Raw genomic sequence first — 19204 nt, 5'->3', positions numbered from 1 at the left:
AATTTCCTTTTCTTTTCCAATGGCTCTTTCAGGTAAAAGTTTGGCAGGAAAACTGATGATTTGGGGAGAGGGGTACATGTTTTTGAACTATATCACTGATCTGCTATTTTTAAACTTCAGAAGGTTTGCAAGACTGTTGGGAAAAAACACAGAGGAGTATTACACAGAGGTGGATGTAGCTGTGAAACTCATGGGTAGGGTTGTGGAATGTGTTTTAGAGTGATACAGGTATCCCCTTACTGTATTAGATGGGCACACATTGCCTCTAATGGTTCAGGTAGGAGAAAGGGAGCTACCTTAGCTCCCTTCTTGGACAGAAAAGGAAATGTAATGAGGAAGATCTCATGTATCTCTGATATTTCGATTGTACTGGAGATGAAACATGGCTTTGTTTAAGTACCCTGAATTTCCATTTGAGTTATTGACAATAGCAACCCAAACTTAGCTGTGCCTGATTAAACAAATTGCTGGCACTTTGAGAGTCAATAATTCTCCGACAGTAATTAAAAACACACACAGGCATTCACCTATCTGAAATGAAAACACCTACCTTCCCCAAGCTTCAGCTATCCCTTAGAGAGACCCTCATCTGTGTTCGATATTCAGTCTGGTTTAATATTGTTCTGTATTTATCCAAGACAAGGGATGGCTATTGTTGCACACTTCTATGATTTAGCTACCTTGGAGATGTCTTTTAAAAAATTATCCAACATTTACATGATTTTAAAATGCATTACAATGATTTAAAAAGGAGTTGTGGAGTGTCATGAAAAAAAGTCTAAAATACTAAATCAGTATAAGAGGTTATAATTCTTTCTGTAATACATAGTAAACTTGTGAAACTGAAATAACTCTTTCTGTAATACACTGTAAACTTGCCAAATTGAGAGAATGAAATCCAGAGTTTTCCCTTAGAATCCATCCTGGAAAATGGGTCTGGATATATCTTTTAATACTGGATCTTTTAATACTGGATCTCTACTGGATACCTTTTTTGTACTGTATATATCTTTTAAGCCAAATCTGTCTTTTCCCATGATCCAGAGTTTAATTAAAGAAGCTCCCCAGCTCTGAATCCCCTGAATTTGATGGTTTGCTGTCATAAGGAAAGGGACATGCCTCCACAGATCACTGACTCCCACTAGCAGGTTTTTCTAACCGCGTTATAGAAGCTGAAGGAGATTATTAAACTGCAGATCTAAGTGAATTATTCTCAGTTGGTGTTTCTCAAAGTAGCTACATGACCATAATGGGACTTCAGCATCTCAGCATCTAATTTCAAGGCACTTTGCTGCTAATAGATTCCCCAGCCCTTAAGTACCCTGCAGTCTTTCCAGTTCTGTTCCTTCTAGACATACAACATACAATGTAGTGTCCATTCACCTTTTTTAACCTTGCAGCTCAAACCCTTCCCACTTACAGGGGGATGTAGTAGCCTCATTGTAATTAATTTCTGGTCGTGTCATGGCTTTATTCATTAGCATATGTGAAAGGCAAAGGTCAGCCTGCGTTTTATGACACCCGGTATCAAATGGAGTACTTTGTCCAGAGCCTATCACTCAGTGTGAGAAAAACGCAGCAGACTCAGGACTCGTATGATAATCTCAACAGTTTCTTTAGTAATTCCACCAGTCAATAAAAAAATGTACATGATATAAATGTTCAGTCTTCATATCATAGGACAAATTAATATTCTTTCAGAGTTTCAGTTCAAGTGCTATCTCTGTAGCAGCCCTAGGCAGTACGTCTCATTAGTCCTAGTGAGTATACTATCTTTCTTAATTAGAAACTCTTAAACTTTTTAGTCATGGGAATTCAAGGGTAACAAAAGAAGAAGAAATATTGTGCGATTCATTTTAATTACAGATTTACATGCTCTTGGCTGGAATAGGAAACTGGAAGTTATGGTCTTAGTCTAGCATTAGATAGGTAGTCATGTCTCAAATGTACTGTATACCATTCAGAAAACAGAACTAGCCTAAGATAAACATGAAAGAAAAATTTCAGAGTGCAAGGGAATGGGTATTTAATCACCCAGTGGGACTATGAATGATAAGAGTTTTCTGAAACAATTGGGAATCTTCCTGTTCATATGCAGAGCTTTAGCAAGGAACTGAATCCTGCATTTGTGAGGTCAGTGGGGGGTCAAGAGAAGAAATGCTTCAAATACAGGGGTTCTGGTGAAATCTTGGACTCCTTATAGTCAACAGCATAATTCACACTGACATCAGGTTGTTCATGACCCTGCCGTGCCGAGTGCAGCAGAAGAAATTTGACTCCTTCTGAGGGAAAGGGGTTTGCCTTTGCCTTCCTTGCCTCCACCCACCAGCTCTTACTCCCTGTAGTCTCCTAACAAAAATGATGGATTTGGATATTTAGCCAGGAACACTAGTAAAAGTTGGGATGCAAATATATAATTATCTTATTAATGTCCCCTACCTCCCCAATGCCCCATTAACTCTTTTAACACAGTGTGCAAAGAAATGGAGTTATTCAGATATAGTGAAAAACATGAACTTTTGCTAAAATTGCAGCTGGTGATGTAAATCATATCAAAAGATAAATGCAAGAAGATTTTTCAGCTATAATTGTTACTTTTGCAGCTACATTTTCTTGATCAGATATGTATGCATCAATTTGTCCTAAATTTATTCCTCCTTACTTTAGGCAACATTTATTCCACCTAGCTGAAGGTTGGGGTCCACCTCACCTAAATCCAATCACCTAAAAATTAGACACTTGCAAGTCTTAGTAATTCATCTGAACTTTCTCCATGATCTTAAGACATAGAAAGACACCTTCAGAGTGTAATTCACCCTATCAATATTAAGGGTCCAAGATAAGAGTCAGTGCCCTCTGGAGATATCTCTGTCTTTTTGTTGGCAGCAGAGGAAGCCAAGCCTCTTTACATTGAATGGGCTCATCATGTAGATGGTTATGGCTCACTGTGTTGTTGGCTTTACAACACTTCCAGTAATGGAAGCGTGGGAATATACAGCTGGAAGGAAGGAGAAGCAGGTACATCTCACAGATCAACTTCAGGTGTCATGTGGCCACCTGATTTTTTTTTCCTGTGTTTTTCAGGGCAGGTCACATAGTCCAACCTCTCCATAATCCGAAATGGTCTGTGTAACAACACAGCTGTTGGGACAGAAGAGTGGGTGTACACCGGGGCTGTGAACAGAGCACCCAAAACTGCCTGAGAAGACATTTGCCCCAAACTGATCATGTTAAAGAGGAAGGCACCATCAGCCAATTGAACAGCAACTGGAGAATTGCAGATATACTTTAGAAACAAAGGAGTCAGCTTTAAAAGGAGGACAAGGGCATGAAAATCTGTAACAGCAGGAAGGACGGGGAGATAGCGATCAACGCCGGCACAGAGCAACAGCCAACTCTCATGTCATGGTTTCACCCCAGCCAGCAACAAAGCACCATGCAGCTGCTCACCCCTACCCACTCCCAGTGGGGTGGGGAGGAGGAAAGGAAAAGAAGTAAAACTAGTGGGTTGAGATAAGAACAGTTTAATAACTAAAGTAAAATAAAATATAATACTAATTAATAATAATAATAGTAATAATATAATAATAATTGTAATGAAAAGGAATATAACAACAACAAAAAAAAGATAAATAAAATCCAAGAAAAGACAAGTGATGCACAATGCAATTGCTCACCACGCACTGACTGATGCCCCAGCAGCGATCTGCCCCTCCCAGCCAACTCCCCCCAGTTTATATACCGGGCATGACGTTCCATGGTATGGAATACCCCTTTGGCTAGTTCGGGTCAGCTGCCCGGCTCTGCTCCCTCCCAGCTTCTTGCACACCTGCTTGCTGGCAGAGCATGGGAAACTGAAAAGTCTTTAACTTCAGATAAGTGCTACTTAGCAACAGCTAAAACATCAGCGTGTTATCAACATTATTCTCACACTAAATCCAAAACACAGCACTGTACCAGCTAGTAAGAAGAAAACTAACTCTATCCCAGCTGAAAACAGGACAACTCACTTTGGTGCTGTCAGAAGCCACCCCATGGCATCACCACCCTGCCCAGGTCACCCTGAGCATCCTCCCCTGGGACACTGCAGGGAGTCGCACCCAAACAGTGATGGACAGTGGAGGCAGTGACCAGGAACCCACGAGTGCACATGTGCAACCTCGGGGATGGTGACCAGGGACCCCCAGGTGCCATCTCACAGGGGTTTCTCCCCCATCTGAACATCAAGGTTGGCAGGGAGCAGCATGGGCTCTCAAAGCACTGGAGCACCTGCATCTCCCACAGGAGGGGATTTGCCAGTAGGGACTGCACCCCCCAGAGAGGTGCATGTGTCTGAAACCCACACAGCCTGTGGAAGGATGTGTGTGTGATTAAAACTTTTTTTTAAATTAGTTATAGCAGGAAATTTCAAAATCTGTAGGTGTTTATTAACATTTTGTGAATGTCTAATGTTGTGGTTTTTCTGTTGTATTGTTGATATTAATCCTAAATCTATAGTTCATTGGTTGCTGATTAAGTGTTGTTAATAAATCAATTAATCATTTTGATCATGATCTGGTTTAGCCAAACGAACTGAGCAGTTTTTCCCTGCATCATTATTACCAGATAGACATTAACTTGCCATTAGTTTGAGTTCACTTATGCGTCTATTTGCAACTCTCGTCCTCAGCAAGGAGGAGGTTCCCTCTCTTTCCGGCATGCAAAGTAATGGCATAATTTTGAAATTCAGCTGCTCAGGCTCTGCTTGTCAATGTAATAAACTCTTTGTTGTCTGATGTTGAGAACTTCTCCCTAAATACAGGAAGGCTATTTATTAATTTTTTTTTCTGATGACACCTAAAACTTAATAATAATGTCAGTATATCGTATGGTAATGATGATTTCATTAAGAAGACAGACAGAAACAATCAATCTTTTTGACACTTACTGTAAAAGCCAAGAAGTTCTATCCATCAGAAAACACAGAGAAAAAAAATTATCCTGTGCTAAATTTACCTTAAATTTTGGTTCACTTAATGTCTTTCATCAATTTCTATTGTCTTAGTTTAACAAATGGAATCATAAATAATGCAATCTACATCAATTGCACTTATTTGCAATTAGAATTTTTTTCAGTACTCTGTTTTATGAATATTTAATAAACTGTGTAACCTTGATGGAAGGAGTGCAATTTAGAAGGCCATAATGAATATTTAGAAAGTCTTGCTTTGTGATCTCAACTTCTGATTTTAAATTAACATCCAGTAAATCTTTCTGCACAATGCTCAGCTCAGCAAATCTAACATTTTCCTGATCTAGAAATACATGGATAATTTCAAGATATGTTTCCTACCTCAGAGGAACTAGGTGTTTTCTTTAAGCTTCTAATAATTATGACCTAAAATTTTAGAGTACATATTTTAGGGTATATATTGAAAAAAATAAAATTAAAAAAGAAAAAAAGTCACTCCTAAAATATATTTTTAGGACATGTGATGCCAAAAAGAAATATTATATATACTAGAAGCTATTAGAATAAAAACAATGATTCACTGACAGTTCAGTCTTTGCTTCTTGAGGGATAGCAACAACTAGCCAAAAGTTTTGTTTGATTTTCTCCAGTTTGCCACAGTAACTTTATTTTAAAATACACCATCACGGGGGGAATGCTAACCCACCACTATGGATTTGCAACATTTACATTTACCAGTCATTTAAAATACAGTAAAGAGAAATTGCAAGAAGACAATTGTCAAAAAAGAAAAATATATGTGAGGTATATTCTTCTAGCAATAAGAAAAAACTTGTGATTCAGTGGACATTATTCAATCAAACTAAGGCTTCTGAAATATGTGTGAGATACAGGAAAACAGAAGCTCTGGAGGCAATTACATAGACTGCTGTGACACTTGGAAGTCTCTCTGCAAAGTGCTATGGATCAGTACCTTGACAATGAAAAAAACAGTGCCATGTGGGACTGTGAGATCTTAGACATCCCTCCCTCCACCTCACTTCAGAATTAGCTCAGGAAAGTGCTGGAATAATTGTGCTGGACACATAGGAAATCTGTTAAAAATACACTGCATTTCAAAGCCTACAGACACCTACAGTTCAGGCACCTGGAAGAAACTGGAGACGGGAATCTAGCTAAAGCACAAAACAAGCTGAATAAATACTTCATTCAGTGAGAGGATAATGCTGATTTTGTTCACATTACAGCCCTGGAAATTGATTCAGTGCAGAATAAAACAGAGGCTATTGCCGGTGACCTCACTGGCAGTGGCATGCTGTCCGTCTGCAGACAAAATGTGTTCCCTCTTCTGCCGACTCTGTTATTTCCCTGAGCACAGATCTTGGTGTCCTGTAAGTAGCTGCTCACAAACTGCCCAAGTATTATATAGTAGCAATTGCCTTCCTGCACATCAGCAGGACCAAACAGAAGAAAGATAACTTCAGTCTGAATGAAGGTGCTGATCAAAAGTGAAACAGCTAGAGGGTGGCCATTTCTGACTTATTTAAAGGAAAGATGAATCTGTCTTGCAAAAAGTTGATTTGCTGGCAGAAAATTCGTAGTTTGCAAAACATATTGGAAACTGCTGTAGGAAGCAAGCTAATAGCCAGTTGCAATAACAGCTCCCTTCAGCAGAACAGAGTGGGGAGCAGGGATGGGACTCTACTGTGCACTGGGGAGTCTGGTTTCCCCTATACTTTCCATCTTCCTGATCATGATTACCATGTAATTATGTGGCCACGTCGGCAGTTCCAGTGCTATTTGACAAGAGTAGGCTTAATCACTGCAGCGCTAACGTCCCTTCTTTAGCAGAGTCCCCAAAAACTGGTGTCATACCTGTAAGCCTCTAAGCATTACCATTCATAGCAGAGGGCCTAAATTCTGGTGTGGGCAACAAAAGGAAGCAAGAATTTGATTCCTGACAGCTTTTCTTTTGTGTTAGAATAATGCACAAATACCAGTACGGCTGCACAGCCTAGAGTGAAATAGCTGCGTCAAACATAGCTGCTTCATTTGGAATAGGATTATTAAATTACCTGAGTGTGATATTTGATTATAAAATAGTTTTGAGCTTGTTGGCATTTTATCTGCTATTCTTATCAAAGTTGACTTGAGAAAATATTTATCTTAGCTATGAGAATGGAAATTATCTTGTGGAATATGAACATTACTGCTTAACACATGGGTTTCAATGTCTAAGCAAGCTATCACTTTGTTTATCTTTCGTCTGAGAGTCAAGATAAAACATAAACAGAAATGAGCTTGTTTCCCTGAAGCTGGAACTGTTTTTAAGAATGTTCTGACTGCAAAGATGGAAACAAGACTTCAAGTATTTGCATTATAACTGTCCGCAACTAGTGTTTGATCAAAAAAGGGAAAAAAAAGGAAAAAGGAAAAAAGATTGATTTGGCAGAATGCTATTATATATTCTTCTTTCAAATGGAAAATTTTCCATGAGGAAAGAAATGGTTATTCAAAGGACAAAGAGAAATGGTTGATCCCACAAAGCAACCACGCACAGAAGGTGCTTTAAAAGAGTGAGTTGTTAAAGCTCAAGTTGAAAAAGTCGAGAGCTGTGATTCATAGGTCCCGAGTTACCACTCACTTTGACTTAGAGTCTATCTATGCAGCTGCTGACTTACGCTGCTGTTATTGCAGAGTGATGTGAATGATGAAGTCTCTGTTGCTGCATGTTTGGAACAGGAATTTTTACTTCTTTGTTCTGCTTTTAAAAGATAAAACACTGTTAAGAAGGTAACAAAATCAGACCACCAGGGAAACCATAAACAGAGACTTCATTCATTTCCAGTCTTCCTGTAGTCAAATAAGATGTGGGCCCTGCATGTATAGAATTTACATTTCCAGTGTAATTTGGTATTACCTGAAAAATTCTGAAGGGGGTGTTACCCTATGATTTTTATTTCAAGGAAAATACTCAGCTTTCATAAGGAACTGTCTTGCAAGGACAGGTCGTCTAACCAGCAAGCTGTGTGAACGAGCCCCATTTTTTTCTGGTCTCAGTATCTGTATACATATCAGAAATAAAACATTCTGTAAAAGACTAGTGCCTGAGATATTTGCTTTTCATAAAAATGAAAGAGCTTTTCAGCTAACTGATTAAGGCTCTGTGTATTTTTTTTTCAAAAATATAACTAAACAATTTATGTGCTTATAAGGTGTAAATTCTTATAAAAAATTATCCCTCTTATGGCTAAGATTACATTAGTTATTGAAGAATCAGGTAACGATTTTTCGTTAGCTGCTTCTTTTATTGGAAAAATTCTAAAGGGAAAGAAAACAAATAAATACTTCTAAGTTACTTCCTTAGAAGTTCTAACTATATTCCAATAAGACATTACAAATGACTGACATAATTCAAAGAACACCAGTAAAATCAGTACTGAAGAAATAATTAGTGCAGACAATTTAACTTAGTGCTGCAAACAGGCAGTTTCTCTTAGGTTTTTGTTTCTGTTGCAACCTGGAAAAAACAACATAAGCATCAACAGGGATGAAACTATGAAGTTTCGTGGCCATGAAGTGACAAAGAAGTTAATGGCAATATGTCTTTGATTTTAATAGTATCAGGACATTATTCTAGGTATTCAAGCCTAGGCACAATGGTCAGGTATATGATGCCATGACTGCAGCTTCTAGACCCAGGTCTGTCCGACCCAGCTTGAACGAGCTTGGCATTAGTTCAATTGCAGGAGCTCAGAGCAGACAAGATGGACTTTATGCCCTGATCTGGTTTCAGTACACCCACAACTGGGTTGCTACCTGTGCCTGATCCGGTCACTTCAGTTGTGGAGCTCTCTAACCCACACAGAGACACCAGAGACAGCAGCATCTCCAGAACCCTGAGCAGAACGGCTGCACCCATGTAACCAGTGCCACTCACCCAGGCACAGCACTGATGTGCCTCCAGTGCTCTGCAAGCCTCCCTGTTTTTCTCACACTCTGTGCCACCAAGCCAGCATGAGTGGCACTAGTTCATCGAGCTTATTGTGCTCTCACATCTGTCAACTCCTAAACAGCCTGCAGGAGCAACAGCGAGTATAGTACCTTTGATGCGCTAAGACTTTCCTGTGGAGGTGGCAAATGTCAATACAATTTTATCCAATATTCCCACTGAAGACAGCAGTATGACTCGTGGTTTCAATCAGTACATCTGCACCACTGGACAAGCGCACTTTGTAAGATGGCCATGGACCTTAGCTATACAGAACAAGAGACTTACTAGAAAAGTCCATAGTTTTCTCCCAGCCCATACATCCAGATTTCCTTCCAAGACAAATTAGGACACACTGATGTATGGTTACACTCAGGTCTCATCCTCACAGATAGTTGGAATCGTGGCAGGTTGCAAAGCTAAGTACCAGAGCCAATGGAAATGCAATGAGGCATATCTGCCCAACTTTACTGATACAGCCAAAGGGCTCATGACATTGCTTACAGTAAGAACTATAATTTCTGGACAAAGGCTTGCAACACAAAGGTGAATTTCACTCTTTGTTATTACAGTTTTCATGTATCATGGTCAACCGCTGTTATTTTTTGTCACTTCAACACTAAGAGTCAATAGGATGCTGGATAGGCCAAACGAACATTAATCAGGTAAGTTAAGAAAATGAGAAGTCTAATAGTTACCTAGAAATTGCTTGGAACTAGAGTAAGTGCACAGAACCTTATAATGGCATAAAATTACTGTAAGATTTACTTTGTAAATAAGTTCTTGTAGGGCATGAACAGACTGGAAACAGCAGCAAAAGCAATACAGAGAGGACCAGCCAACAAAGTAAGTCATGCTGACACGGCTAATGCAATAACATTTTTCAAACTGTACAAACATTTGGAATACAAATGGTCTATGCCCTTCCTTTAAGCACAGCATGTTTTGCTCTACAAATATCCTGAGCTTTGATTTAGCAAAGCATTCAGCCACGTGCTTGCTTCTAAGCACATAGTTAAATTCTACTTGCCACATCCTAGATTTACTATATGGCAGGTCTGGAAATTCATGGTGTTTGACAATGAAATAGAAAGCTTCCCTTTGCCCTTGAGAAGTCTATCATTCATCCATCAGTCAAGAAAGTTTCACATTTTCATTTTCTGCACGGATTGAGAATGACGCACTTCTAGGGAAAAAAAAAAACCTAGGCGATAGGAATAAGCCACTCCAATAAAATAAAGTCAGTCACGTACCAAGCTTATAGTAGCACGATGGGTTGGCAAAACCTATTTCAAATTGGTGAATGCAGTACTCCTCTGCTTTGGTCTGTGCAGAGGAGGTTGCAGCCTGCCAGTGTGGTTCGATCAAAAACAGCAAAGGTCTCTATACATAAACCTGCGGACCAAAGTGGAGCAGAAAACATACAAGGCAAAATGTTTCCCAACCTAATACAGCAAACACCAAAGAGGAATGAAGAAAAAACTGGGTCTGAGAAAAGAGGGGGGGGGATATGGAGACTAGCCTTGACTAAAAAGATCCTGTAGCAGTATACTCACTTTACTAAAATGCTGTCTCTTGTTTCATTCACAGTGTGTTCAGAAGAAAAGGGACTTTGCATTTTTTTCCCAATTAATATCAAAGAACCTTCCTGAACAAATGAAACAACCCTTAAGTTCCTGCATTTTTGGTTAAGTGCTTAGATCAAAAGCAATCATTTTAAAGACCTCTGACTATGTTCTTGTTCCTTATCCTTGTCTGCTTCAGAACTGACTGCACAATACCTCTGCATTTAGGTTTATAATCAATAGATTTATATTTAAAATACTTTTGCCCTCTCTAGTCTCTTTGTGTTTTAATATTTTAAAGACATTAAATTGACTGTGGTGAATTACTTTAAATACATGTGTTTCATTTAGCATTTTAGAGCATCCTCCATCTTCCGATTTTTCACTGGTATCTTTTTCATTATCTGCATCCCTTTCCCTGCAGGCTACTGTATAACCTTCTAAAATATACTTGAAGAACAAGAATGTCCTAGATTTTGATTTCACTCCCTTCATTGAAGGTAGAGTCATTAGATGTCCAGTTTCTCTTTCACTAAGCCTGTTTACCACAAATTATTAAATGCTTCATCAGTAAAATTAACATCATGACTAAATGCTACGTTCTGTGCCATCCCATTACTCTGTGTCATAAGTCTTGTCTTCTTTTGAACATCCATGAATCTCTTACCAAACCTCACTGAAAATAATGACAAGTTTTGTCAAAATAATGCCATACTATTTGTCTGCCTTCTAAGATTTGTACTTTCTAAAACTTCCTGAATCAAATATGCTACATAATGCAGTTCAGGATCCCACCTTATGCAAGATTTAGAAGTTTAAAAGCAAGACTTAAAAGTAGTAGTTGCTCTAGAACAAGCCGTCATGTCTATTGGGACTCACGATACCTGAAAACTATTGATCAGGGTTCTGAGATGTGGCAGAGGTCACTAAGCAAGACATGTTTAGCATGTGAAAGTAAAGCCAACACTGGTTTTAATACTCTCTAGGTTACTAAAGCAGATTAAATATGAAGACTGAGACTGCAGTTCCACATGATTCTTTTCTTTCCCTGTAGCTCTTCTCATTTTGAAATACTAATCAAATGGTAAACCCTTTCAAGTATTTTTGCATTAGGAGAAGGAATGTTTCATGTACCATAAACAGTATGCCTATGCCCAAATTAATCTTCTAGCCTCTTCCTTTGTTATTTTTAAAGAGACAACATCATAATTGCAGGCATGCTTTTTAGTTTTTAAGGGTTTTGACTTGAGTATGAGATGGGTAGTTTGGGGGGTTTTAATCAGTGAAAACAGAGTTGAGGGAATTAAATCATGTTCATAGATATTGACAGAGAAAGCATAGGTTATTAGACTAGAACTTGACCTTAACCTTAAAAAGAAATCTTTGTCAAATTTCAGTGTGAAGGCTGAATATCATCCAAGTAGACCTTAGCATAGTGGGTGACCTGACATTAACTCCACAGGCAACAATTGTGTATTACAGACCAGGCTGGCAAACTTACTTGTTTTCCACTTTCAACAGAAAATTATTAATTTATTCCACTGAAAACTCTTTAGGATTTAAACTTTCCAACCAATCTTAAGGGTTTATCATGTCAAATCTGTCTAGACTATCCTAAGTGTTATTGTTGGGGCAATGGACATGATTATTATTCCTAAGTATCCTGAAGTTATTTTTAAAATGTTTTCAGTAAGATGGGTCAATCATTTCTGGAAGAACATCAGGGACTGCACGGTCTTCTTTGGGGTTCTCACAGGCTCTTTGGCAGTGCTGGAACTGGAGCAGAAGTGTAATTGATAGCCCATTCATATTTTTGACAGATGCAGTTCATTTGATACATTAACAAATATTTTGGGTTTGGTAGTCTATTTAAGGCACTTGTTATTAAATTGTCATAATTTATTATTGATTGTCACACAGTGTTATCTACAGTTGGAAATGCTCTGGCTTCGGAATTAAAGCTAAGAGCTACAGGATAACAGCTGACCTTTTGACCTTGCCTTTAGCCTAAGACTTACTGTAAAGACGTTTCCACTATTAAAATGCCAGTTCTTCTCCACTGTTGCAGCAAGATGGGGAGTGTTGGAATGGGATTCCTTCTGCCTAACTTAGCTACCTGAATTTAGACATCTAGTGAAATCCAGTCATCAGGTTCTCTCTAAAGCTACTACATAGAGCTCAGAAACTCCAGAGAACAATCCACTGCTTCCCAATGCACTTGTGCTCTCTGGCATACTGAGATACCTTGTGGAGGTACATGCATAGCTTAGACTGAAAACCTAACTTTAACACAACTGTTTTATGTGAGACGAATCACTTCTCTAATGGAGAGTGTCTTCCTGAACTTCAAATGCTATGTCAAAATTTTAGAGATACAGGAGACAGTTCTGTAAAGATACTTGCGTGTTGTGCTGCAGTACCTCATTTTCCATTGCCTTTCCCTCAAACAGAATCTACAAACTTGATGGACACTTTTGTTTTTTATTTTGTGTGTTTAAGTAGCTAACTGAAAGTCGATCTCATCAGCTAGAAGATGGAGCTTACACAAAGCAGAATGCTGAAGCTCGCAAGAAGGTAGAATATTGGCCTGGCCATTAGATCTGATGAGTCCATGAAAATTCAAGCCTTTCATGCTGTAAGATAGCAACAGTCGGCATTACAGCATCATACACACCTGGGTTTCCTTTTTTTCTGTTAATATTCTCCAAATAAACATTTTTAAGTAATATCTCCTCTATTCTTTTTCTCCTTTTAGAAACAAATTTCAAATCAGGTCATTTGACTGGAATTTATTTCAGCCTGTCCTCTCCAAAACAAGTGGGATTAGTGATCATGTATGTACAAGCTAGATGCCTTTGAATCCACTGAACAAACAGAGCAGGCTGACATAGCCCACTCAGATACATGTGAAAAGTGACGGAAGGTGTTAAAAGCCACATTTCTCATCCACTAGTCCTGTTACCTAAATCGTCTTTTTTCTTTCATATCAAGCAGATTCAACAAGACGGCATGACAGAAAAATTAGACATCTCTTGCAAGGCCTGCAGACAGAGCACAGGAGGAAAAGGTCTCTGCAACTGCAGTGCTGAATCAGGGGCTCAGCAAATTTAAATTCAAGAAAAGATGCAGATGAATGCGAGTTCACACAAACTGGGTGCAATGTAATTTTACTGAGTGGGTCTCTCTGCAGAGACCTTTAGAGAAGGCTGTGATGTTACCTGTTCCACAGGGACACTAAATATCCAACAATAGTTCCATTCTTAAACTGATGTTTGCGCTGAAATCCCTGACTATACTCTTCCTTCCCCCCATCATCTCAACATATGGAGTGTTAGTTGTGTGCTGGTGACTTTGCCCTGCCCCCAGCACAAATGTGTGTCTCAGGGTCTGTGAAAAAACAGCAGCCGTCCTAGAAGTAAAGTATTAGTGCTTAACTAAGGCTTTATGAAAGACTCTGCTAAGCAGAGCGCTAACAGATATTTGAAACACACCCTAAAATAGCTCTTGTCTTCTACTGCTCAAACCTGCCCTTCTCTGCATCTTCAGCCAAAAGTTTCAGCAAGTAGTTTGGACCTTTCTGTGGAGCTAAGATGTGTGCATGGGAGCAAGTCACTACAGGACAGTCCTGCTCCACATAGGTGTGTTTTGTCAAGAGCAAGCTTCTTCCATGTGCCAGGCAGCACATGGAGAAACACCTCCAGAGCCCTCCATGCATATAACCCCCAGTATGCAAGCTGTGTCTGTCACCAGCCTCCAAGTCCTGTATCTCTTGCTGGAGTTCCCAATGCGTTTGGCACAGCATACCTACCCCTGTCCATCACCTTCACCTGCATGTGTCCCCTGGCCCCTTGGGCACCCTGCCTTCCCTGCACCAGGAGCAAGTATTGGTGGCTCATTGCAACAAGGATATGAGTCTGCAAGTGTCCCCATGTGATTTTCTGCCCCTTCTTTTCTTCCTATTCCTTCCTTCCTTCCTTTCCTTTGGGAAAACTGAGATACTAAAAGTTCAGCATAAAAAAAAAATCTTGTTCTACAGCAAACAAATTAATCAACCAGTAACTGCCACCAAGTATGTCAGTTTGGCATGTACATCTTTCATTACCAGTACGAACAAATATGACTACTTGAGAACGGCTTTCCATCAGGCCTGGAAAAACGCTAAGAAAAACAGCTATAGAGAAAAAGGAAAGAAAAACTTGTGCTTTCTGAATCACCAATAAAGTATCCCAAATTATAGCATTCACTGCAGTATAAATGCAGGGCCAAAGGGTCAAAAAAGAGGGTATCTTCCCAAGCATCTTGCTGGGAAGGGCCTCTAATAGTTACACACACATCCAAGGCTGGCTGACTGCTGCTTCTGCTGCCTGAGAGGAATGTTTATGGAAACTAAAAGAGGCCAAAGTATGGGGAATAAGGGATGTTCAGAGTGAGAGAGTCTGTTAAGCACCAAAATGTTTCCCTGCAGTTCTGCAGGAATGGACCAAAATGGCACAGATTGCCTTTGATATATGCCTAGGCAGGGAGCTAAAAAGAGCACACATAGTGGAGATTTCAGATACTTCTGTCAGGAAGGAGAAAACTAAGAATACAAAACCTATACTCTGCTACCCACTAACCAGTGCTCTATGATAATTATTTCAGTTAAAGTCTCTGCTCTTTCCAGTCCCTGGCACTCAGATTATATCAGCAAAGAAAACAATGAAGAGGAAAAGGGAAAGTATAAATACTTGCCATAAATTGTATATTGCTTTTTTCTATACAGAAATATCTGGCATTTTACTTGCTTCTGTGAGGAGCAGAAGTCTCAATAAAGGTCACAGGTTTGCAAAATCTTAACAACCAGTAAATGCATTCAGTTTTTCAACCTAACTTGGACTATGCTCTCAGGCTAGAGATTGGCTGATAACGTATAGGGAACGGAGAAGAAACACCTTGTACTGACCAGAGAGACACTGGAGAGTCATAGTCTAGAAAAGGGTTGCTAGACATTTTATCTCCTGACAGACAGGGAAAGAAGCCAAAACAAGCTGAAACTAACGTTCTTGCATGGGCTGAGAGAGCTGTCGTCTGAGAAGAAAGGGTATGCTTTTATTAAATGGTGCTCAGAGCTGTGGATCAGCAGTAAGTACTGTAGCTGAAACCATGATGTAATTATCTACCCAAAACATGATTATGTAAGACAGTCCCATTTTACAGTGGGATATAGTATCTTCTACTAGAACATAGCTGGATTTCCATGTCAAACTAAGACTTTGAAATCATTGCCTGCGTGGGGATTTCCTCGTGTCAAGAGATGTTTAGGCTCCCAGCACAGTCACTGTAGTCTACAGATGTATTCATCTGACCCAAGATAAGGATGAGATTCAGCTGCCTAAACATAGCTGAATAGTGTCACTTCAGATACTGCAAGTGTATCCAGGGCATGCAATCTCCCACAAGTCTTGTGCATTTCTGCCAGCCCTTAGCAGACATTTTGGAAGCCCGAAGACATCTCAAATGGCAGCAGGTGCCTAAATTTAGGCAGCTTTCTTATTTAGGATGGGCTGGACAGACTTCCAGACCCCACTGACAGTATTGGCTAGGTGTCCACTGACTACTCAACACTAGCTCATGTGCAAGTACCTACATGTAAATACCTGGTCAGATACATTATTCTGAAGCTAAATCCCATCCCAATTTTAGATCAGATCAAAACCCAGAGGTCATAGCAAGAACTGCACCTCAGATTCAGTTTTAAATATGTTGGGGTCAACAGTAACTGTGCCTGTTGAGTCTTCTTACTGAAATGCCCTTTCCATTTTGATTGACTTAATCTGCCTTCATGGCTTGCTAGGAGTGGAGCTGACCTTTGGGGTCCACACCTGACCCTGAACATCAGCAAGGAGAGTGACATTTTTGCTGCTTCTGTAGCTTTCATAACACAGTACCTGACAATCCCAGAGTCCTTTTTTAACAAAAATATCTTCAGAGGCACCCTGCAAGAAAGCAGTACTGTTGTTATTGCTATTATTTCCATTTTAGAGAAAAGTGGGCTGCTGAGAGGTCGTATTTTTAAGGTATCACTGTCACTATAGACACACGTAGCCCAAGTGATATTTTTAAAGCACCTCAGACTCTAATTTCGGTTGAAAAATTAGACACTTTGTCTCTAAGTGCTTCTGAAAATCCCACTAGGGTCCCATTTGCTGGTTCATTGCCTAACTAGCTTGTAAATTCTGCTGTGGCTTGTTCAAGGTGACACACAATTTTTGGATGCTACTACTCATCTCATTCTCTCCTCAGCTCCCTTTAGTTTTGGTCACTAATCTTTTTCCTCCCTGACCCCAATCCCAAACTCACTCCTAAGGCCATCCGGCACGAATGCACCACGGTGGGATGGGGTCCAGCTGGTCAGTTTATCTGCTGTTTTCCTCTGCGCATGGCAAAACCCAAGGGGCTCTTGCTCATACCCTGCACTCACCTTGCATTTTTGCTATTAAAAATCTTCCCACAGTCTTAGTACTGTGCTGTGGGTTATTTATATTTAAGTTAGCCACTTAAACACATCCAATGAAATGGATACCACAACCTTTCTAGGTAGCTGCCCTACCACAGCTTCACAGGAAACCTAAGGAAAAAAGTAAGTTTATTAATATCTAGGATAAATCTTTGCTGCAAATAGAGCCAATTCCTGTTTTCTTCTAGCAGCAAGAGACATGGAAAATAATCTATCATTGTTTCCTTTGTAACCACTTTTTCCAGACATGGAAACTGTGAAGAACATTCTTTTCTCTAAAGAAAATAAATCTGTTTCCTTATAGTTTATATTTGTTTAAGGGTTTGTGAGACTTCTATGTATGTCCTCTATAGTCTTTGATTTGTCAATACTTTTTTTAAGTGGATTTCTCTGTAACTAGCAAAGTTGCTGTTATTTATTTGACACATTCCCCATTTAAAAAGGAGGATGAATTTAAAATAATGTAACTAAAATGGGGGTGCAGTTATAATTGAGCAAAAAAGTTTTCTGAGACTCTTATTTTGATAAAACTCAAGTTAGAAAAATGTTTGAGCTATTCATCAACAACCTACTTCTGACCTAAAATTATAATATTAAATTGAAGAAGTGAACAAATCCTTTTATTTTCAGGCTAATTCAATTTGCTTTATGACACAGTGACATGCAGATTTGAGAACATGTAATAGAAGATGGCACTAATCAATAAGAAATGGTTTCATCCACCAATTAGATAACAGTTTCTCCCAGGTTATCTCAGGAGAGGTTGGCCTGTTGCCTGTAAGCTACTTCTCAAACACTTTGTATGCTTACGACAATATATATAGAGTGATGAAGCTTTCAAAAAAGAGATCTGTTCTGAATGTCAAAAGTGACTAATTTCCTTGGTATCTGGTACAATTTTCCAAAGCTATAAAGTAGTATACAGGAGAATTAGCTTATAGCTCTGCTGTAATTTCCCTAGCTAGTAAATTCAAGCTCTATCTCTGCATTTAAATATGTTTTATAATAGGAAGTGAACTTTGTAATTCATCATCTGTCTCCCTCTTTATATGCATTTAAAATTCAGCTCCTGATCTTGGGTGAGGTAGATAAGCAACACTGAAATTAAAAGAGGATTTTGTACTTTTTGTAAGAATAGTTGTATCCTTAGAAGAATTATCCAACAACAGAAAAAAAGCTTGTTGCTTACAAATAGTTTAGAAATCACAATGCAATCTTCATATCCAAAAGAAGAATTATATACCATATAAATGACAAATGTCCGTTGAGAATCTACTCAGGTCAGTGCAGCCCCACCGACAAGCACTAGCTGAAGAAAAAAGCATATCCAAAAACTTGCTGGATTGATGGACATGGAAGAGGTTGTAGAGATGTGATTTAGATAGTTTTTGCCACTGTATCAGTAATGTTGACTTGCTTTCTGTGCAACTGCATGTGAGATAAGGATCAGAGAAAAACATGTGGTTTCTGTGATGTGAATGATTATTCATTTCATATCAACTAAGTTGCAAATGTGATTTTCTTGTGGAAAAAATTAAAACCCCCAAAAGTCAGAAAGACACTACCTGATTTTTTATTTTTATGTTTTAATTTTCATGGAAACAAGTTTCAGAATAAAATATCTGATCAAAAGGGAAAATGAAACAAAACTTTTTGCCTTTTGAAAAAAAAAAAGAAAAAAAAAGCAAATGTATGCTACATGATTTCCTGAGCAGCTGTGATTGATTGATTCAGATATACAGATACTGGTGAACAAAGTAATAGATGGCATTACTTTATGGAATTCATTACTTTTAGGAATGATAGAAGGACCATGTTAAGCCTTTCTAACAGATATTTTAAAAAATATCCAGTATTATATAATTTAATATTAGATATAACCTTTCTCTTTGTCATAAGCTGTTTGTCATAGGGCTTCTGTCTTAAAAATGTACATTTTATCTAGTTTTTTTTAGGCTTCACAAAAGATATGCCAACAATTATATTCAAGAAAACTAAAAGGAACAGTTAATCTTCTGTAACTCATGGGACCTTCCCACTGGGTCCGCTTCTGAGAAAATGTAATGTTACCAGAATAAAACAAATCATATTGCCAAATTCATGCAACTGCACTTTTTTTCAGCATACATTTCTTATTTGCCCTACACAGTTACATCAAAAGATATTTCAGAAATGGAGAGTTTTAGGGTAGTTCAAGGGGA

The sequence above is a fragment of the Gymnogyps californianus genome, chromosome 3, assembly GCF_018139145.2.
Source record: "Gymnogyps californianus isolate 813 chromosome 3, ASM1813914v2, whole genome shotgun sequence".
Classification (NCBI taxonomy): domain Eukaryota; kingdom Metazoa; phylum Chordata; class Aves; order Accipitriformes; family Cathartidae; genus Gymnogyps; species Gymnogyps californianus.
The sequence above is the reverse complement of the archived record's forward strand: the minus strand, read 5'-3'. Positions refer to the sequence as shown.